Here is a 20,621-nt window from a genome sequence, read left to right as displayed (position 1 = left end):
CTGTGTCTCACAGAAACTCTCTTAGGTCAGGCATATCTCCATTTTACAGAAAAGGAAACAGGTCCAGAAAAGTGACTTGTGCTTTTCTGTGCTGACTCATAGGATCATCCATTTAGTTGTGGAAGGCATCTTAGAAGCCATTGACTGATTTGAAAGATGAGGATAGGAAGGTCCAGAGAGGTGAATTAAATGGCCCAGGGTCATCGAGATTACAAGCACCTGGGGTAGATTTGAAACTTAGTGTCTTTGGGTTCATTGTTCTCATCACTAGGAACCCTAACTGACACTTAACACTAAGTCTCAAAGATGTGTTTGGACACTTACTTCAACTCCATCATTGATTAAGCACATTTTGTGTACAAGGCAAAGTGTTGAAACTAAGAAATAGCAAATTATTTAAATACTTCAGATTCACGATTTTTTTCTTTTGGTACCCCTACTTGCTCTGCCGATGCAGATCAAAGTATCCAGAGTTGCTGTGACCAAAGAAAATGATACATGTTATCTAGGCTGGGCAACAGACTCAAGCTTGATTGTGGTTCCTAAACTCAAAGCGTTTCCAATTTGATAAAAGCTTGTCTCACAAAGTGATAGCCATCATTAAATGTTTGCAAAGTAAAAACAAAACACATCAATAAAACTTTAAAAAGACAAAAAAGCTTGTGCTCTGTTGGAATAACTTTGAAATAACTTTTTCAGGCTTACCAGATGTATCAGAGTAGAACTTTTAGTGGCAGAATAAAGAAATTCCAGCAATTAAAAACCAAGTCAAACCCAAGGCTTACTACTTTGATTTTTTGGTATTTAAAAGATCTGCTTTTCAAAATTCCTGACATTTCCAATCATATGTTTTTTTAAATAAAACTTATACATGGACTGCCAAGCTTCAAAGAACAGAATAATTTCTCCATCAGTGTTTAATTACTTAGGGCATTAATTAAGCACGTTCTATATGCTAGTCACAGGAAATAAAAGTACAAAGAAAAAAAAAGACAGTCCTCACCTTCAAAGATCTTGTATTCTGACAGATGAGAATAACACATAAAAGGGAGGGGAACAGGAAAGGGATCTTCTTAGGGCGTGGGCAAGGTGAAAAAGTCCAGAGAAGTGTGATGATTTTGGAGTTGGATAGAGGGAGGAAAAGCGAATTCTTCTAATGGTTTATATTCCAAAAGTCCACAATGTAATTATAGGACTTTGGGGCATGTATGAGGCAGAACTGATTTATCACTTAATTCTTAAATAGTGATAACTTTCAAAACAAATTAAAATTATTTATGTTACACAACAAATAATATAGAAATTAATTGTTTACAGTAATTAATATTTTGATACATTAGTTAATAACATTTATTATTAGGGGCAGCTAGGTGGCACAAAGGATTGAATGTTGAGTCTGGAGTCAGGAAGACTCATCTTCCTGACTTCCAAACTGACCTTAGACATTTACTGGCTGTATGACCCTGGAGAAGTCTTATGCCTCATGTTTCCTCATTTGTGAAATGAGTTGGAGAAGGAAGTGGTATATACCATTTGGTATCTTTGCCAAGAAAACCCCAAATGGTGTCACAAAGAGTCAGACATGACTAGAAAAAAACCAGTTGAACAACAGCATATTTATTAAGTACCTACTTTATGTCAGTCACTGTGCTCAGCCCTGGGGATACAAATAAGACAATTCCAGTCCTCAAGGAACTTAAAACTATTATGGCAACTGGGTCACCTTTTAAACTATTTTGTTGCTGTTATGTTGCTGCCTGACCATGGGGCACTCTTCTCTTCCCTTAGGGACATATTCAACATTAATTCTTCAAAGACTGTAGTATTTTTTTAAACCTATGATTAATTTAATTAAATTTTAAAAAATGTGACATAGGTTAATAGACCATTGTCTCAGAATTAAATTTTAAAATAAATTTCCTGCTTTCTTCATGGACTTCCTTTTCACTTTACCTGTATTACTATACTCTAGGAACTAAGATGTTTGAGAGATTTCTCCCTAAGATTTCTCAAAGCTTTCTCCTTAAATAAAATTTAACAGTTCACCTCCCTTAAAAAATAAAACTAAGTGAGTCCTTGTGCCTTAGAAGGTGAAAATGAATCTTGAATCCATTATGGGAAACTTGGAATAGGAAAATGTCATTAAGAAAGGAGGATGCAATTATTAAATGAGAGATGTGACATGGGCAACGTGCCCATCTTAGTAATGACCAAAATGTGCTTGTTTGCAGACTATGCCATTATAGACATCGAGGCTAAAACAATGGTGCTCTTTCAGGTTATTAGAAGATGATAATCGTTCTTTGTTTTATTGCCAAATTATTATTATGCTCTCTGAGGTATGAAGTGATATTAATGACCATTTTCAATAAGAGATAACACTTTATGGCACTGCTATCATTTAAACATATTAAAATAAGCTGTAATGCTAAAGAAAGCCTTAGGGGAGGGAGATGAAAACTTAGGAGTTTAATTTTGAAATGCAATTGGGAAATTATTTGGACATTCAAGAAAGCTTTAGGGTAAAATTTCATTAATAAAGTATATTGTTTTCTGAGCTATTCTTGAGGAGTGAGAAATTACTTTTCATGTTGTTGAATCTAATTGTGCTTACCAAAAAAGGTTCTGCAGCTAATTTTTTAACTTTGTTTACCATACTGTGAAGACCAAAGTAATGAAAATGGCAAAGAAAAAGTGATTATAAAATGGTTATTTAGCTACTTAGATAATTTTATTTTTCAGAATGTAAGCATAACTATACTATGTAATGATTATACATCATATTCTAAATATTTATGAATACAAATGTTAATCTGGCAGCCTGCAAGTTACAATGAGTGTTTGTTTATATAGACATATGTATACATATCCATGTATATATGGTCACATATGTGTGTATATATAAGTCTATTTGTATATGCACATAGTTAGGAAAATCCTGTACACTGCATTTTAGGCACAAGTCCATAAGACACACATTTTATTAATTTCAATTATTCTCGTTTAAGTATTCAGGCTTGGGTTGGAGGTGGGGGATGGAAAGGACAATGAAGATGGGCCTAGTTATCCTACAACTCTTGAGATTCTGTCTCTAACACAAATTTATGCATTCATGAACAGTAGACACTATTCCACAAGTCGAAAAAGCACAGTCACATATCCCATGGCAGAGTTCAATTAGGATTTTGCTGCACCAAGAGAACATTTCCTAAAAATCATTCATTCCCTTTTAAAACCTTCTCTTTGAGGGTACTGGGATGGTTTGCCATTCCTTTCTTCAGCTCATTTTACAGATGGAGAAACTGAGGCAAACAGGGGTAAGTGACTTTCCCAAGATCACACAGCTAGTAAGTGTCTGGGGTTGGATTTGAACTCAGGGAAATGAGTCTTCCTGACTTCAGGCCTAGCCCTCCATGTGCGATGGCGCCACCTAGCTACCAGAATTTGGGATTAGACAATGTATGGCTGACTGTTGAGGTATTATTTCCTATTTTAAATCAGGTTGCCCATTCATGCTCTACTTCAGAGACCTTTTTTATACATTTTCCTAAGAGAAAGTGGTTAGTTTTTGGAGTATGAGAGAGAATGAGAATAGAATTGAGAATCTCTCTTATTGAGAATAGAGACAGAGTGAATAATATAAATATTAATATCATATATAAATAATATAAATATAAAACTGAGAAGTAGTTTGGAGTTTGTTAAAGAATTTAAATGTTGCCCAGAGGAGTTTGTGTGTTTTTTTTTTTTTTTTTTTGTTATCCCTTTTTCACGTTGTCTCTCCCATTAAACTGTGACCTTGAGAGAAGGGATTGTTGGCTTTTTTGGGGGGAGAGGTCATGATTCTTTGCATATTTCATAGCTAAGTACAGTGGAACATGCTTAATAAATACTACAAACATAAATAAAATCCTGCTGCAGAAAAAGAAATTGTTGCACTAAAAATTCTTTCTGCCTGTTAGTAACAATAATAGCAGCTACCTCCATGTACTTTAAGGTTTGCACCAAAATATTTTCAACAATTTATCAGTCAGACAATATCTGATATAACAAGATTCTAATACAATGAAAGAAACTTGATGTAATTCTAATTGCTTTTTACTCTGTACTACTCTGCTTTTGACAGCTAGACTGGAATATATTTTTGAATCATATTTCATAGGATTATGTCTAAAAAAATTATTGAAACTCTTCTGTTATAGCACTTACCAAATTGGACCTCTACAAAGTGACTAAGGTCTTTAGTTTTTCTTTGGTTATATTGCCATCCCAGCTTTTACTGGGTCCTGGCACAAGGGGATGTACCTGTTTAGGTCTGTTATAGGCTCAAACTTCAGGAGCATTGAGTTTGGCCCATGGGATTGCTCTGGTTCTCCTATGAAACAGTTTTCAGATATAAAGCTTGGAAAGTTCCTCCTGAACAAGATGAGGCTCTTATGTACTTTGGGAAAGTATCAGTGCTGCCTAGGATTTCCAGCTACAGGACAGGTGCTTCCCTTGGCTGGTGGTATTGGCCATCTGGCAGTTTGGAAGTTGAATGCCCAAAGTAAAGGAAAAAGTGATTTTTTTTTATCACTCTGTAGGTGGTCTGTCCCTGTACTTGTAGAATTGTAGCTTGGGCACTAGGATAGGGGTTTCTCAGTGATGAAACCGAGGTCCAAAGAAGAAGAGGAAATTTATAAAATTATGCTGTGGCAAAATGGAATTCTCTCTTTCCAGATGCAACGTAACATAACATAGGTTAACAGAAATTTATGTAAAAACTAAGTAGAATCAAAAATAGAAATTCCTGTATTTTATTTTCAATGTTTTATGTTTGTTATTTTTATATACCATATACATTATATATGATATATACTATAAAATATATTATTTTGGTTCAATTGATTGGTTTTTAAAATCAGACACAAAAATATTCAATGAGCAATTGAATTGATATTTTTATAATTTTGTTTTTGATTTTTTTTGAGGGGGTAGCAAATGTATTAAAGGATATCCTCTTCTGCTCAACTTGTAAACACATAATGTTTCATCTTTAAATGTACATTTTAAAAGAAGTTATCCCCTTTCTATAGTGTTGAAGTTTAAACAAATTTGTTGCAAATAAAATTTTATGGTGCCCACAGCGATAATTGAGGGTCACAAAAATATATCTTTGAGCCTTTTCTTAACAGTTTAACCAATTGAAAGTTAATAGCTTTGTATTTATTTATTTTGGTGGAATTCTGCAATGCTCAGAGTCACTTGTGGGTCTTGATGTTCTTAGAGTCCCCAGTTTATAATTTTTTGGTAGATAAAAAGTTATGCCATGGGGAAAAATTCTCATTTGTAAATTGCACATAGTGATCTTCTGACATCATACAGTTCCCTTATTTATTATATGGTAATGTATATTTAAAGAAGTCCTTTCATCTATGAAACTCATTTGATCTGCTACTGAAAGACAATCACTGCTTGGGCAAGATATGAATATTGGAGGTTTAGGATAGCGATTCACTTTTGGAGTCACCCTTGTTAATTTTTGATTCTTGCTTTTAAGAAAGTCAAATTAGTTACAACCTTGTACTTTTGCCAAATAAGCATATTTTTAAAAGGCATGTGTTTCCTGATAGCTTGTAAGTCCATCAGTTCGGGACTGACTTTTACAAGACCTTTTGTAGAATTTTCAGTTGCACCTGCTCACGTTTCCACTGTTGAACTTCTGTGGTTGACCTATCCTTCTAAATCAAGCTGGAATCCCATTTCACATCATTATTGACTTTTTCTTTCCAGTTGTTGCGCACTTTTGCCCCGTGTCTGACATTTGCTACATTAAAATGAAATAGAATTTAGAAATTGGTGAATGTGGAATCACTGATCCTTGTGGTTGTGCTTTTGGAGTAAAAGAACTGAATTATGTCAATGGTAGCAGACCCAAAGATGAGGGGAAGAAATGAGGTTTTTGAGCCAGGTCTTTGTGGTTTCAAGTGCTGTGCTCTTTGCATTGTTCCACAGCTTCTCTTCATACCACCTGAATTATAACACTCTAAATTCATGGCTGGGAATTTGTATGTCATGTGGGCAGTTTCCTTTATCACTGCTGATTCCTTCTATTGTCTCCTCTTCATCTTCACTCACATACACCTTAGTCGATGGTCTTTGAGCTACTGTGACTGAAAAAAAAATTAACCAGGGCTGAAGATCTCAAACTGAGCATCCCTGAGAACTCACAAGGGTGCTGTGGAAAGGCCGCAGAGCGATACTTTCATCTATCAGATACTAAAAGACCTAACAGCTCCAAGTCGTTTATGATTTCAACATCAGATCCTGCTACATTGCTTTTGATGATCTTGAATTTTTCAGATATGTTTTTATTTACTTGTACATTCTGCTTTGCTTTCCCCAAGTGTTTTCATTTGTGATGTATCTTTGCAAAGCTGGATTTTCAGTGGTTATTATGATTTTAAAAAATGGGAAATCAGTGTAGAAATGTAAATGAGGTTAGTGTCAAATCTGATTCCTAGGTTTGAGAAATCACAGATACTCATCCCATTATTTAGTAATCATTGGTATTTAGGAATGGAATAAAACTTTTTTCTTTCAATTTCTATGTATTATTATTTTTTTAAATGACTACTAAGTTGTTGGTCAGTTAAGGTGGCACAGTGGATAGAGCGCTGGGCATGGAGACAAAGAAGACTCATCTTCCTGAGTTCAAATTTGGCCTTGGACATTTACTAGTTGTGTGACCCTGGGCAAGCCAGTTAATAGCATTTGCCTTGATTTCCTCATCTGTAAAATGAGCTGGAGAAGGAAATGGTAAATCACTCCATTATCTTTGCCAAGAAAACCCTAAATGGAATCAAGAAGAATTGGGCATGACTGGGAAATGACTGAACAACAAAAACTAATTTGTTAGAACACAAATATTTAGTGATTTGTTTGGATCTAACTATCTAATAAGTATAGGTGTTAGATATTTCTTTTTCTTTTTTTTTTAAGTGTGAGTTAAGCTTTTTATTTAATGTTACAAAAAATATTTAGTCAAACAGACCAAAGCCCACGTCATCATCGGACTCCTTGGAGTCTTCTTTTTTTGCTTCCTCTTTCTTCTTCTCCTCAGCTGGGGCAGCTGTGCTAGCAGGAGCAGCCCCGCCAGCAGGGGCAGCACCACCAGCTGCTGGGGCAGGTCCACCAACTCCTACATTGCAGATGAGACTTGCAATGTTGACATTGGACAGGGCCTTGGCAAATAATCCTGGCCAGAATGGTTCAACATTTACACCTGCTGCTTTAATGAGGGCATTGATTTTATCTTCCGTGACAGTAACCTCATCGTCGTGAAGGATGAGGGAAGAGTAGATGCAGGCGAGCTCGGAGATGGCCATTTCAGTAGACGGATGAGGAGAGGCTTGTTTGTAGTGGTGCTAGTCGCCGGCTGAAGTGAGGGTTTACCCCAACGTGGCCTTAGCTTCCGAAGAAGAACCGAGCACCTTATAGACAACTGAAGAGGGTGTTAGATATTTCTTTTGGCCTTGAGCTGCAGGGAAAAAATTCTTGAGCACCAAGGACATTGTGAACCAAAAAAGTCTGGAAACTTCTGCGTCTTCATGATGAACTTGCTGAATTGAGCAATGTTAGTTGTAGTTATATAATGGTCATCATATTCAGACCCACACTTGAACAGTTTATGACAATGTAGTTGAATGCATAGAGGACTGGCTTCAGTTCAGCATTAATGGTTCCTCCAGTACATACTTGACAGTTATATCAAATGACATGTATGTAACTCTACAGTGTTATATAAAATATCCATTGTCATTGGGAGGAGTAGGACTTACTTGAACTTCCTCTCGAAGTTTCTGAGAACCCAAGATCACTGAAAAGCAAGACTTCATTTGAGATATGGTGAAGGTAGTACAAAAATATTTAATATACATTAAAATGGCTTTAAAGATTTCCTTTAATATTGTTAAGTGATACAGTTTTATTTTCCTTATAGCATAGAGATAGAAATTGCATAAACATATATGAGCACAAAAATGATCATGGATTATTGAACTATGAGTTTCTAGCTGAATAAATTGTAGGGCATGAAAACCCTGAAGTCTTGAGCTGTTATATTTCTTTTGCAAAATCTCTTGAAGAGACATCCTGACTTATTGAATGTAGTTACTCTGATTTAAAAAAAAAATTCTACTTAGTAGTCCTACTTATGGTAAAATATACTGATTGTTCAGCAGAGGTCACTCTAAGTTTGTAGTTGAGGATTTTTGATCAGCAAGATGTGAGTCTTGAATCACACAATGAATGAAACATTGAAGAGGGAATTCTTTGTACTACAGTTAATTTCAATAGTTAAGTCCTGACATAGTTTTATTGTAAAAATGAGAGCTATGTCATAGTAAAGCTTTTATAGAATTAAACACAGTTAGGATTTTGGAATTGAGCATCTAACACTTTTTAGTTCCTTCCTTTGACTAGTTTGGTGACAATATTTAGAGAAAAAAACCCTCTCATTTCTAACCCTGAGCTTTCTCCTTTAACAAATCACTTGAATTTAAATTCTCTTTCCTGCTTCCCCAAACTCCCACTCCAAAGGGAAAGACTACAGATATTCAAGTAAGCACTATTTTCTACTTTAAAAATAGTGCTATGAAAAATTATGCTTATTCAAACTTAGAAATTTAAATTAATAGAAATATGGGAGGAGTAACCCAGAATGTGTTTGTGTTTTAGAATATAGTTAAGCTTGTATTAACATTGGCATTTGATGTCTCCACTGATAGTAGTTGTTTTCTCCTCACATTTATTTAAACCCCCTCATCCCACTCCTTCAGCTCTCGTTCTGTTAGTCAGATCATTTCTCTATAATATTAGGAGAATCTAATTCTGAGTGACTTGTACTTTCGTTTTTCCCTGCTCTAATTTCCTTATTAGAATTACCGCTCTGGCTTTTTTTAGCCACTGGAGGGCAGCACAGTTGCATAGAGATAAGTAGAAACATCAGTCTTCCCTGTCTGTTGGCAGGTGTGAAGGGGGACTTGTGAGAACAAAGCACATTATTACTAAATGCTGAAACCCCCAGTGACATAGTATTGTAGTGAATTCAAATACATGATCCAGGAAATTCTCACAGCAGCATTGACTGGCCTCCGCACACAGCCTGATATACACGATCGCTTGTAATTAAAACTACACATGCAGAGTGGATGAGCAAATGTGAACGGAAATTTTGAATTGTCTAACTTTAAAAACATGTGGAAAGCCCACCTTAGTATGCTGTTTCCCCAAGTTCTGTTTAGTAATTGTGAAGGAAAAATGAAAACTTAGTCTAGCAATTTAAAGAGAGTAATTCATGATTATTAATTCATTTAGGCAGGGGGATTCTGAGCTCTTAGCCCCTCGCTGTTCCCTCAAAGCAAGGAAAGAATAGAAAAGATTCTTAAACCAAGATATATTCCTGCTTTTCTTTAGCTCATGGTGTTAGCAGTCTTAGATTGGGTTCTGCCTTTTTTAAGGCTTTATACTTGCATAATGTGCTTTTAAAAGAAAAAAAAGGATAAAAAAAAACCCTAGTCTTTACCTTCAAGTCTGTAGGAAGGGACCATAACATCATATATCTATTTAGCTATTTCTTTAAATGAAGGAATATTGTCTTGCAACATTTTATTATTATTTTAATTTTCACATTTTGGGGGTCTCTAATTAGATTGTTAGTTTTCTTTAGGGTAGGAAGTATTTCTTATACTATTATCCAGTCCAATCCACCATGCATTTTTTAAGTGAAAACTGTGCAAGGCCTTGTACTAGAGTCTAGGAGTAAATAAGAAAAAGTCAGTCTTTCTGCCCTTAATTAGCTTACATTGTATTGGGGGAGGAGGGGGAACACAACATGTACACAAATGATGACATACAAAATTATACAAATTAATAATTATCTGTATGCTATCCTACCCCATAAAGGATATAACTTGTCCCCTGAAGGCTAAGAACTCAAATATTTGGACTCCTTTTGGTTTTAGATACAATCTGTGGTTTCATATATTTAGTCTTGGTAAGGAATTTCTTTTAGTAATTTAGATGAGTGCCTTCTCTTTGCCTTGAAGTTTTGGAGCATTGTCTGTTGGTTCTGAGAGGTTAAATGACTTCTCTATTCTCAGGCTGTTGGCTTTTCCTGACTCAGAGGCCTCTGTCTAGTATATTGTACTGCTGGTCTCAAATATTTGTTCATTTGAATGCTTTGTATTCTGTCTCAGTGAAATGTCCATTTCTTCCCTTCATATGTTGAAAGTCCAACCCCTTGTGGTTTTGTCAATTCTTTAACCTCTTATCTCTACCTCCCTCCTCAAATGCAGAAGAAGAGGAATGGTAGAGAAAAAGTGAGAGGCCAGAGAATTGATGTCAGAGACTATTATTTTTCATTTTTCTGTCTCTGACACCTAGCCTGATACTTTGTATGTATTAACAAATGTTTGTGGAGGTGAATTGTGGAGGTGAAAACCTCAGCTCTGTGTAGATAATTACAATAGATACTCCTTTCAATTTGAGCATAAGCTAATTCTGTGAATGTTCATACATTGTTAGGTTATTTTTGAGAGATGACAATTACCAAGAAGGTATATTTTTAGTTTGTGTGATTAGTTTTTTTTTAATTGACAAAATGTGCATTTCTAAATTTGTCATGGTAGTAGGATTTCTGAGTTTCATCTGGTTTGGTCTATGGGCTTCCTTTAAGCAATGTTTGTAGCACATCAAAAAATGAACCCCTAGATTATCCAGCAGCAAAGTAAATTACAAAGTCCTGGATGGATACAGCTCACTATTCCTCATTTACTTTTACTGTCTTGTAAACCCCAGAACAATAGAAAGCATTTGATTTAGAAAGAAGGTTGCTTCTGCTCCCTGTATTCTTATACTTTCTGTTGATCTGAGAGGTGACTTGCTGTTCTCCAATATAGAATATAGAATTAGGATTTTTTTTCTCAGTAAGAGTGATAGTACATGATAAACAGATAGATTTCTACCATCTTTATAAGCATGGATCCACATGGCCTGGTCTCCTTATTTTATTTGAGATAAGATGAAATCCCATAGTGTTTCATATATTCATATCTTTCTGTGGGTTCATAATACTTTTTTTTCCCTATCAAATAGTCCTAGAATGTGAAAGATGAGGGCAGCTGTCTAGGACCCTAGGTTTTAGAGTGTTCTTGCCCTGCTTGGGGGACCAAACACATGAAACATGCCAAGGACAAAAAAGTGATATTGACTGTTAGTGCTTCAAAAGCAAACTAATCTTTCCCTTTAGGTCATTTTTATATAAATTCAGTTTAAAAATTGCCCAGGTAACACCACCTATGTAGTAAGGCATCCGGGAGCAACAAACACCATTCTATACTTATACTTCAATCTGAATGATGTGACATGTGTGTGTATGTGTTCTCTTTTTTTCATGGGATATTCTTGGTCTTTTAACAAAATTTTACTGGTATAAAAACATGTAATAATCACAGTAGCTGATATTTATCAGATAGTTTGAGGTTTGCAAAGTGATTTCCAAACACCTTTTTTGGAATCTTCACAAATAACCCTGCAAGGTCAGTGCTTTTATTAACTCCATTTTATAGATGTGGAAACTGAAAGTGAAGTGATTTATTCATGTTTATATTGCAAATAAATGTCAGGGGTAGGATCAGAACCCATGTGTCTTCCCAATTCCAAGTTTGACTTCTTTCTAATACATCAGGATACTTCTGCTCACACTGGCTAATTTTATTTTTCCTCCCTTTCTGGTGGCTCTTTGCACCTTTTTCAACTCACAGAGTTGTATCTTACTCTGATCTCCAATATTACTTCACCTAAGACAAGAAAAGATAGATATGCTAGGGGATGGACATAGCAGGGCCATGTGCTTATGGCCTCCTATGGATCCAGGTAGGGGTGCTGGGTAAGCTGTTGTTGCTGATGCAACCCCTCTCAGCAACAGTAGGACTTCATGATGGAGAGAGAGTTCCTTCCCTATGTGGACAATCACAATAGCTTGTCTTCTACACTTAACACAGGTCATGCTGTAATTTTTTTTTAATAGAAATCATGTTTCCCTTGGGCAGATATGATGATTTTCTAAATTCTAAGGTATCATAGATATAAAAGACCTGTATTATCATAGTTAACTTTGCTTCTTTTATTAAACCTTTCCTCCTTGTATAGGCTGGCAATATAGACAACATAGTTGTATTATAGGCTTCCTTAAGTAGTACCCAGCCTGAACCCTTAGAGATTTTCTTTTTTTAAAGCACTGATTGTATGAATTCTGGAAGCTAGAGCCGTGTAAGTCTGCCCTGTTATATAATGTCAGGTCTACTCCGGTCTGAGTGAACCTCAGTGTATCACTGTGTTTGGACTCCACTGTTCACAGAACTGTTGTTTCAAGATGCATGATTCCATGAAACAGTTGAAAGCTATAATGTATAAAGCAGGGAGGCTGTTTTTCCCACAACTTCCCTAGCTCCCAATGCTCATGGAACCAGCTCCTGGCTGACTGAGCTCAGCGCCATGCCTTTTATAATATACCATAGATTTGCTTTGGTGTGCTTGCTATCTCAGCAATGGGATTCTCGGGCAACTGGCACGGAACCAAGTACTGGCGGGACCTTGAGAGGCCATCTGTTCATTGTGAACCAACACAAACACTTACATTTTTAGCTTTCTTAGTGATTTTGTCCTTTCTTCCTCCTTTTCTCCCTGGCCTGCTCCTGTCAAAGTTATTGTTGTTGTTCAGTGAATCAGTCATGTCCAACTCTTTGTGACCCCATGGACCATAGGATACCTGGCCCTCCTATCCTCCGCAATCTCTCAATGTCTGTTCGAGTTCATGTTGTTGTTTCCATGACACCATCTAGCCATCTCATCCTCTGCCATCCCCTTTTTCTTTTACCTTTAATCTTCCTCAACTTCATGGATAGACAGGTTCCAACATTTTACTCCTAGTTCTGGATTTTTGCAAACATAAAAATGGAATACAGCAGCCCATTTCCATTAGGTACCATTTCCATTACTGCTGCTGTGTGGGATTGTATATTCTATTATCTAGGACCAGTGTATATATTGAATAAATAAAACTTTAAATGTCTTTAGAACTATATTCTTTTGTAGGAATGTGGTCTAATTAAACTCAATTGACTACTTTCAGATGGCAGAGCAGATTGGTATATGTGCCAACTTCTCATTGTGCCAAACTTTCTTTGACCAACCAAAGGCTTGTGTTTTGAACAAATATATACCAAATGCTATTATATTTCAGTAAGTGAGTGTTAATATCTCAGAAGGTTAACATATTGTTTTTAAAGGCTTGCACTCTAGCACCAGTCTTAAGGAGGACTATCAGGTCATACTATTAGTTCACTAATTAGTGTTTCTGATCAACCCTAATATAAAACCACTATTTTTAATCTGATCTAGTTTTTTTTTTTTTTTTACTATGAATGAATGATTGAAATAATGAAGTATTTATTAAGTGTTTGCTGGAGATACAAACAGAAAAGTAAGCCAGTCCCTGCTCTCAAAAAGCTCACATTCCAATGTAGGAGACAACACATTGAAGATTTCTACTGCAAGTCAGATGGAAAAGTCCCATGGTCTTCAAGATACAGTGGCAAAGCACATATTAATATTTTTCATAGGGTCTATCTAATGCAATGAAATAGTATTTCCTCTCTGTATCTTAGTTTGTGTTATGCCTATCTCTGAATGTTTGTCCCTGACAAATGGAATATGTGTCACACTGACAAAGGAACTGTAATCTGTATCTTCAACCATCCTACTCCCATGGGATCATAAACTTGAGATTCTAGTCTAAGCCCCTCATTTTTCCAGATGAGAAAAGTATAAATCAAATAGTTCCATTTGAGTATTGGTTGAAGGAACTAAAAATCTTTAGCTTGCAGAAAGTAAGACTTAGGTGAGATATGACATATATCTTCATGTATTTTGCAGGGTTGTCATGTGGAAGAGGGTTTAGATGTGATTTGGATTAGTCTACAGAGGGCAAAAGTCAGAAATTGGTAAAAGATGCAAGGGGCAAATTTAGACTTGATCAAAGACTTCTTAGGAAGCAGAGCTATCTAAAAGAAAAATAGGTTGCCTTACGAGGTATTGCATTTGGAGACCAGATAAAGGCTGGATTTGTCATTTTCTGGTTCATTGGTTGCTGAAGTACCTTCCAGCTCTGATATTCCATGATCTGGCCTACAGTTACCTGATGACCCAAAGTTACATAGATAAGTGAGAGAGCTAGAATTTGCACTTAAGCACATTTCTAAGTTTCATTCCAGAACCAGAACTTTTCCCTCTGCACCACAATCTATTATGTGGATGAATGGAATAACTGCTCCTAGAGTAGTACAGGCATTTTACTAACTGTCAGCCTTGCTTTTTTGACCCTTTCTTTTTTTTTTAATTGAAAGGAGGAAGGGCAAGAGAAATCTTGTTGGTGGGTTTGTGTTTGTGTTTTTTTTTTTTTTTTTTTTTTTTTTTTTTTGATGACTGCACTGTTTATGCACAGACTGATAGACTTCCTTTCTTTTCTTGGCAGGGGCTATAAAGAGAGATCACATTAGTATAACCTTTGCCTCTAAAGGTGTGGATGAGAGAGTTGTGGTTGGAATTTAATTTTAACAGTTTCTATCAAACTGCTAAAAGATATTGAAAATGCTTAATATATGAGGCTCAGGCAGTAAATCACTTACAGACTTGTTAAAAAAAAAAAGATGTCCACAGTGGATGAAGCATGTGTTTCTTCATGGGGACTTTTCATTACTGCACCAATCAGGTATATTATTCTCACCTCATAATTCCACAATATTAGATGGCTGGCATAGATTGTGGTGAAGTAAGGATTTGACACTTTTTGGGGCCTTTATGAAACCTATTCTTTTACCTATTTGTAGGTCATTGGGTTTTTGACAGAGCTTAAATGTGGAGTTTAGTCTTATTTGGAGGGGATAGAATTGGGGAGGGGGAGCATAGAACAACAAAAGACAGAATGTGGGATATGTGACCATACTAGTAATAATGTCACTAAGGCTTTGTTGAACTAAGTGGTGGCAGGTGAACACCCTCCACTATTGGCAGGACTTGCCCCCACTCCTCTTTTTTTACCTTTCTCTGTTTCCCATCAGTTAACTGCTTTTGGACTTCTCTGGGCTTTTCCACCATGACCCCCAAGAGAGTGCCTTTGCTCGCCTGCTCTCCATGCTTCTCAGCTGCCTTTGGTGTGTTTTCTTCCTGCCTTTGACTGTAAGCTACTTAAGGGCAAGGGCTAACTTTTTTTTTGTATTTGTATCCCCAGTGCTTAGTACAGTATCTGGCACACAGTAGGCGCTTAATAAATATTTATTGACTGACAAATTTCCTTTTCTTTTCTCCCTCTTTTTTCTTTGAACCTTTTTACCATTCCCTTTTTCTTTCATTCTCTTCTATCCAACTTCTACATCATAAGGTTGTCAGTGACATCAGCAAACTATTATTTTTCTATTCAGTATTAACAACATTTGTTTTTTGGAGACGCATGATGGAGAGAAAAACGTGCATCCAGAGAAAGAACTAGAAAGAACTAAATTTATATCCAGGTGGAAGCAAAATACCTGATCTTTTTCGTTCTCTTATTTGATTTTATGTCTTCTTTACCATTTTTCATTCCAGCTGGTACAATCCATCCTTATAACCTGACCATTGTATAATGTGAAAGTATTTAGAGATCCTATACTTGATTATAAGACGCCATGGGGGGGAGGGGAGGGAGGGAGACAAAATGTGAAATTCAAGGAATTGTGGAATTGAATCCTGCAAACTAAAAGGAAACAAATTAATAAATTAAAGAATTAAATAAAAATATCAAAAAAAAACATTTGTTTTTTGGTTCTAGTGAGATACAAAATATAAATGATGTGGCCTTTGACTTTGTGGGACTTGAAATCCAAGGAGATATGATGTATATACACAGTCATGATAGAAAATAATGCATGTTAGTACAGAAAGAGGGCTTTCAACAAAGTATTATCAGGAGTTTAAAGAGAGAAATAATTGTTGAATGGGGAGGGATCAAGTAGGGTTTCTTGGAAGAGAGAAATTTGAATTGTGATTTTAAGGATGTATAGGAACTGAGCACATGTAGAGTAGGGGACAGTATTCTAGACAGACAGAATAGTGGGAACAACAGCATGAAGAAGGACAAGTATGGAATTATAGGTAATTAAAGCAGGCACCTGTTAGGTGGCCCCTACAATAACTGTAATGGATAGTGGTAGTGGGAATGGAGACAAAAGGGAAGGATGTGGGAGATGTTATTTATATTAGTTAACATTATGCATAATATTACATATATAACATAAAATAAATATTAGATTCAGTAAGAAATTGGGGGATGTCTCCCTTAGAGATAGGAAAGAAAGAGGAGAAAAGGGATGATGGCAGTGATGATCTTGATGAGTGCTGAGCAGTCAGTACAGGAGGAACAAGAATTTATATGGTACCTGTTGTATGCCAAGCACTGTGTGAACTCATTGAATCCTTACAACAAACCTGCAAGATAGGTGCCACACACGAAGAGCCTCATTTTGAAATTGAAAGGAGAGTTGGGACTCCTCAGGGATATTGGTGTAAATCTTATGCAAGAGCGATACCTCCTCTATGTATATGTTCTGTATAGGTAATCTGTTAAATACACATGTATGATTTATCCCTACAGATATGTGTATTTTTCTGTGTACGTGTATGTTGTCCCATAATGTGATGGTAACATGGCAACATTCTATGAAGGCACAAAAGTGAGCTGTTTAGATAGGCAACAAATGAGAAGAGTAGATGCACTTGAGAAAAAGTTTGTTGATAGGAAGTCTTGAGAAATCCTTCACCTAATTAACTGATTAAAGATGCTGTATAACTCTGAGGTCAAGCAGGACAGAAAACTATCTTGAATCAGGGTAACCAGGGGCAGAACTATGAAGAGGTGGTAGTATGCTTACTTGGTTTATATATATAAGCATTTAAAAAAGTACAGATGTGTATTTCTTCCAGGACTCCTCTGAAATTAATCAGACTATTTATACATCTTGAAGCTTTTAAAAAGTACTTTAGCCAATGTGCGTATGTGGATATCTCAACTGAGTGTCTTTCAAAGGGGAATTTGGCTTCAGATGTGTCATTCTTCCTTTGTAAAACGTGGTTGAAATTATGACCAGGGAAACAAAAGAAGAGGAACATCTCATCCATGGGACTGAAGTATCTATCCATTGTGGGCTTCCTGGTTCTTTGGAGTGATGCAGAATGGCAAATGAAATGGTACTTTTATCATTTGACATTTTGCTTTGAATAAAAAGATACATATATTACATATGTATGTGTCTGTAAATATATATATATATATATATATATATATGTATATATATATATACACACACACATTCTCTTTTGGGTTATTGTTTAGAAAAAGAGGATCAAAATTGAAAGCTTGTCCCCACTCTGACAGCCCACAGGAAAGTGTGCCAGACTTAACAAGACATGCATGCACGTTCCGTATACGTCTAAGGATGCTTGGTGGTCACCTTGGCGGATTCTTGTGGATGTGTCCAAATATGAGCTGGTGACTGTGTAACAAATCAGCAATTTTCTCCTTTCTTCTTACATTGAGGTCAGAACAAATACACTATCCAATCTTTTTAGCTATTTTTCCAGGGCAATATGTTGCAAAAATTAGACTACTGCAAATCACATAAGATATGAAGTGTGTTTCTTTTATACCAATTTCTCAGCATGGTTATGTCATACTTGAAAACTTCCAATTGTACCATCTCTGACATTCATTAGCTATTTGGCCATAGGCAAATCCCTTAATCTCTGTAAACCTCAGTTTCCATATCTGGAAAATGGGGATAATGCTTTTGCCACTTCATTTTGCTGAATTGCTAGGAGAAAAATAATTTTGTAAACCTTGAAGTGCTGTATTAAATGTAAGTTATTTTTCAGTTTTAATTCCTTCTCATTGGGTTCCATTTATACCTATTTCTCTGCTTTTGTGAACCTTCTAGAACATTGGTGACAATCAACAAAAAGTCATAATACATTGTGTTGAGATATGGAGAGCTGTTAATATCATGCAACTCCTAAATTAAAATAATGAACTTTTTATTTTGTTTGTACTATATATCCATATTAAATGATCCATATAAAAAATAATGAGCCAGGAGACAGATCTGTGTTCTTTTTTTTTTTTTTTTTTTTAAAGCAATTGGGGTTAAGTAACTTGCTCAAGGTTACACGGTCAGTTATTTCTGGGTGTGGTGCTGAGTATCTGAGCCCAGATTTGATCCCCAGGTCATCCTGACACTGGAGCTGGTGCTCTTAATCGCTGAGCCACCTGGCCACCCCTAAGCAATTGGGGTTAAGTAACTTGCTCAAGGTTACACGGCCAGGTGTTTCTGGGTGGGTGCTGAGTATCTGAGCCCAGGATTCGATCTCCAGGTCTTCTCAACACTGGAGCTGGTGCTCTTACTCGCTGTGCTACCTGGCCACCCCCAGATCTGTGTTCTTTTCCAAGTCTACCTTCTAAATGATTGTATATCCCTGTTTCTCAACTTGCCCATTTGTAAAATTGGTATTTAGACCCTTTCACAACCTTGCCTCCCTTCATATATTCTTCATTCCAGCCAAACTGACCTTTGTACTCACTCAGGTCACTCCCATCTTCCATCTCTATGCCTTTCCTTGACAGTCCCCCCTGTCTGGAAGGGGTTCCTTCACCTCTATCCTTTATACTATTCCTTGCTGACTCTCAGAATTGAGCTCAAAATACTTCCTCCTCAATGAGTCCTTTTTCAATCCCCTGAGCTTCTAGTTTCTCCTAATTTAATGCACATGTATCTTATATGTTATTTTGTTCATACTTATGCATCTTATCTCTCCTGGCAGAATATATTCTTCCTAGGGCAAAGACTTTCATTTTTGCCTTTGTATCTCCAGTACTTAGCACAGTGCCTGGTGCACAGTTGATGCTTAAATGTTCTTTAAAAAAAAAAAAACTGATTGATTGAATGTACATTTCTCAACCATTTGAATGTTTTCAAAGCAAATATACCTGAAGTTCTTCCTTCCATATAGATTAGTGAGAGGGTAGAATAGATATATGGGCAATCTTTGACCTAGAAACATTTAAGAATGAATGATATATAAATGCAAATGGACCTTGGTTACCCCTGGGCTTCCTGCTCTCAGAGCCATAGCTCAAGCCCTATGACAGGACCTTGAAGATGACAGTGCCTCTCTTTGTGGAGATAGTGGTGGTGGTGGCAGTGGCAGCAGTGGGGTTGGGGGAGAGGAAGCTGGACATTGGCAACCCCCAACTACTTCTGCTGATGCTTTTGTGGTGGGGACAATGAGAAAGGATGAGAAAGAGATGCATCCTTTGGGTTCCTGGAAATTCAGGACACAGTTTCTCATAGAAACAATGTTATAACTGGTGGATCGGTGGGTTATTACTAATAACTGGGAAGTTAGCTGGGCTTTTATGAGCTAACATTAGCAACATTGTTTCTAGGGGAAATATGTTTGGGAATTTGATCAATTCATACTTTGGAGACTGCCCATATATGGAAAATCATTGAAAAGTCATAGAAGCCCCTTGAGGGGAGGTCGATTCCATTTTGTCTGTGTCCTTAGCAGCCAGCGTAGTGAGGTGCTAAAGAAATGTTTATTCAAATCCAAAGTCAATTTGAATTTAACTACTGTGTTAGTATTAGAGATTCAAAAGGAACATAGAACACAAATAGTTCCTACTCTTAAGCTAATTTTTCCATTGAGGAGATGATTTTTTGCTTAGTAAACAAAGAGATTTCACATTTACTAACTATCTCACTTGAACCCCACAAATAACCCTGGGAGGTAGAATTAGCAAATTGTGGACTTTAGAGCCGAACGGAACCCAGAAAGAACACATCCCTTCATTTTTCAGAGCAGGTAACAGTCCCCGAGAATCTAAGCAAATTTCCTCAGGGCCCCACAGGCAATTAATTACTGAGCTCTTTGATTACATCATCTGCTGCTAAGCATGACAGATACTGGTATCACGATTCACTAGACAGGAATTTGAGACTCTGAGACAGTATATGATTTGCCTAAAGTCATACAAGAAAGAAATGGCAGTTTTAGGACTAGAACAGAGGTCTCCTGGAAGCCTTCAGCTTTTCCTGTTATTCTCTATTGCCTCTCACAGGCACACGACACACCATGATACCTGTGAGAAATGGAATTTTTATTATGTGGAACAGATAGCAACTGTTTTTAGGAGGTCAGTGTGAGGTGGGGTAGTTTTAGGCAAGTCTTTATTGTGGTTGTGGGAATGGAGCTTGGGTTAAGGAAGGAAATTATTGGTAGATGGGTAAACTACATTTCCCCTTCATTTTTAGCATCTCTAAGTTAGTTGCTTAGTAGTCTTTCCTTTGACCAGTAAATATAGTGACAAGGAGGTGAAACTATATCAGACATTTTGTGTGATCCTTCAGCTTGGTCCATCCATCCATCCATCCATCCATCCATCCATCCATCCATCCATCCATCCATCCATCCATCCATCCATCCATCCATCC

At 36.6% G+C, this 20,621-nt stretch overlaps 1 protein-coding gene and 1 pseudogene across 20 annotated transcripts in view; one reads left to right on the top strand and one right to left on the bottom strand.

Moving 5' to 3' along the window:
• PARD3 (par-3 family cell polarity regulator) overlaps positions 1-20,621 on the top strand; it is a 739,747-nt gene that overhangs the window by 178,222 nt on the left and 540,904 nt on the right. The window lies entirely within an intron of this gene.
• On the bottom strand, positions 6,959-7,521 carry LOC138160004 (large ribosomal subunit protein P1 pseudogene; annotated as a pseudogene).

This window comes from Petaurus breviceps, unplaced genomic scaffold, assembly GCF_028583685.1.
Source record: "Petaurus breviceps papuanus isolate PSGF00001 unplaced genomic scaffold, PetGlider_PUasm1.0 178, whole genome shotgun sequence".
Classification (NCBI taxonomy): domain Eukaryota; kingdom Metazoa; phylum Chordata; class Mammalia; order Diprotodontia; family Petauridae; genus Petaurus; species Petaurus breviceps.
The sequence above is the reverse complement of the archived record's forward strand: the minus strand, read 5'-3'. Positions and strand labels throughout refer to the sequence as shown.